The sequence below is a fragment of the Dendrobium catenatum genome, unplaced genomic scaffold, assembly GCF_001605985.2.
Source record: "Dendrobium catenatum unplaced genomic scaffold, ASM160598v2 fragScaff_scaffold_1497, whole genome shotgun sequence".
Classification (NCBI taxonomy): Eukaryota; Viridiplantae; Streptophyta; class Magnoliopsida; order Asparagales; family Orchidaceae; genus Dendrobium; species Dendrobium catenatum.
Window position 1 is genome coordinate 1575294 of NW_021319959.1, and position 2935 is coordinate 1578228.

Sequence of the window (2935 nt, forward strand, 5' to 3'; positions counted from 1 at the left end):
TTCTCTGGCGCTAAAAACAAAGCCCCTGGACCCGATGGCTATACATTTGAATTCTATAGAGCCTCTTGGAATGTTATCCAAAACCATTTGTGCAATGCGGTTTCTTCCTTTTTCACTACGGGGAACATGTCTAACCAAGTGAAAGCCATTGCTTTAGCTCTCATCCCTAAGTGCCAACATGCTACCAACATCAAAGACTTTAGGCCTATTGCTCTATGAAATGTTATCTATAAGATCATTACAAAGCTCATTGCTAATAGGATGAAAGAAGTGATGCCCTTCATTATACATCCCAATCAAGGAGGTTTTATCCATAAAAGAGTCATTTCAGACAATATTCTTCTTGGTGTTGATATCCTTGGGAATTTCAATTATAATGGCAAGCATAAGTATTTTTGTGCTAAATTTGACATCACCAAAGCATTCGACACGGTATCCAGAGATTTTCTTTTTAAAAGATTGGAAGCTAAAGGCTTCCCGGATATGTTCATCAACTGGATCAAAGCTTGCACCACCAATGTTCATTACTCCATTTGTCTTAATGGGGCTCTTGAAGGCTATTTCAACTCCACTTTTAGTATTCGTCAAGGCTGTCCCCTCTCCCCTTACCTATTCAGTATTGTCATGGATTGCCTATCTACTAGCTTAGATTGTATACCCTCTAATTCCTCTTTTGAAGGCATCAAGGTCGGTGATTGTCTTATATCCCATCTCATGTATGCTGATGACTTGTTAGTCTTTAGGACTGCCTCCTCACAAAATGCTTGAACTCTCTCTGCTATTCTCGGGAAGTTTGCTGTTAGCTGTGGCCTACATGTTAATCCTTCCAAAAGCTCTATCCTTCTCTCAAAAAATACACCTAATGCAGATGAAATTTGCGGTATTCTTAGCATTCAGCAGTCTTTCTCTCCTTTGAAATACTTGGGTTTGCCCATTTTTTTACAAAAAACTCAAAGTGGCTGATTTCCAACCTTTGATCCAAAAAATCTCTAGGCTCTTAGATGCAGCTCAAAATTCTAGAAATTTTTATGTGAGAAAGCTAATAGTATCAAAGATTGCCTCTCTTACATCATTACTGCTGACAGTAACCTCTCCTTAATCTAGGACCCTTGGTGTGGAAGGATTTCTATAGATGACTATTTGAAGGATAAGCACACTCTTGCTAATTACTCCCAGTTTTATAACATGAAGGTTTCTTATTTTATCCAAGATATAAGATGGGAAATTCTGCATTGTTTCGATAATTATATTTGCAGCCTCATCCGTGCGGTTAAAATCGATACTCATCCTTCTGCTCAATTTTGGCTTGATAACCAAAAACCTCTTTTTAGTAATTGTAGTGCTCATTTTTTTGGGAAATGCTCATTTTTATGCTAACCTGGACACTGTGGAGTGGTATAAACTTATCTGGCACAAAAATTTTGCCCTCCGTTTTGCTGTTTAAACTTGGTTGGCCTTTAGAAGGGGGCAAAAAACTACATATGCTCTTGCGATACGTGGAATTATTACTCAAAACTGCTGCTATTTTTGCAACAATCACTCGAAAACTATTACACATTTATTTTTTGAATGTGATTATACTTTCAGTATCGCCAAAATTGTGTTGTCTTGGCTTAATAACCTGCTAATGAGACCAAACCTGTGCCAGTTATTTGATAGTATCTTGGACCAAGGTTATTCTGCTTACTTCACTAATGTTTATCTGCTTTCTGCATCTGCTATGGTCTATTTCTTATGGAGAGCCCGTAATGATTGAATCTTTGGTGGTATTTTGGACTGCCAAAAGCACTGTGATCTCAAAATTAAAGAAGGCTGAAAAACTTGAGTTTTTGGTCCAGGTTGTTCTGGTGGAATCCCACATACATTACTGTCTCTAATATCTTGCAGTTGGAAAGTTTTTGGCATGCTTCTATCAGTCTTCTTTCTTGTCATCTCTGGCCGATCGCTGTTATTTTTTGGAAGGACGATGATGAATGCTGTGTTTCAGTTGCCTCTTGGACGGTCATTTTTGGCAACCAGAGGCTTCGCTCTTGTTTCTGACCCGACTCCTCGACAGTTATTATGCTTACTAGAGTGACCTGAGTCCTTCGTGGCTGTTGCCACTATGTTTCTTTATTTCTATGGTTGGTTTTTAACTTGTTCTTTGGCTCCTTAAGAATTCTAAATCTCTTTTTGTTTTTGAGATTTAGGATTATATTTCACTTGTATTCTGTTTTTTTACCTTTACTTGTAATTTTTTCATATCAATGAATGGGCTTTGCCCAAAAATTTCCCAAAAAAAAAAATTCTAAATTCTAAATTCAACTAAATAATAAACTTTAAAATTCTAAAATCAATAATTGAACAATTAAATAACCAATCGCGGTAATCAATTTAAATGGGTAGATAATTTAAAATATTAATTTACCAACTAATTCCAAGTTAATTAATAAGAAATGTTAACTGAAACTCTTAAATTTTTAAGCAGTGGTATCTCAAATAATAAACTGATTAATTAATTAACCTAAACTAAATAATCGAAACTTTAACTTTATTAAACTAATTAATTTGAAATCTCATCGGATTGAATAATGAACACATTAATTAAATAAACAGTTAAGCAACTAATTCAATTAACGGAAGTGAGACTGTTAATTTAAAATTTTAACAATTTTAAATTTAAATTTGATTAAAATTTTAATCCAAAAGTAAGACTTTAACATTAATAAAATTGTTAAAGTAATTTAAAATCTGACTCGAGTTGAAATTAGAATCTTAAGATCCCATTGAATATAAATGTAAATCAAAATAAAATATTTAGAATAATTAATGATCAACTCTCCGCTAGGGTTTTTTCCCTCGCGACGGAGGCGTGCCGCTCTCCGCTCGGGGCCGTGGCGTTGGCTTCCAGGGAAGTTTTCCATTTTTCTACCTCTGGTTTTGTATTGTTTCTGAG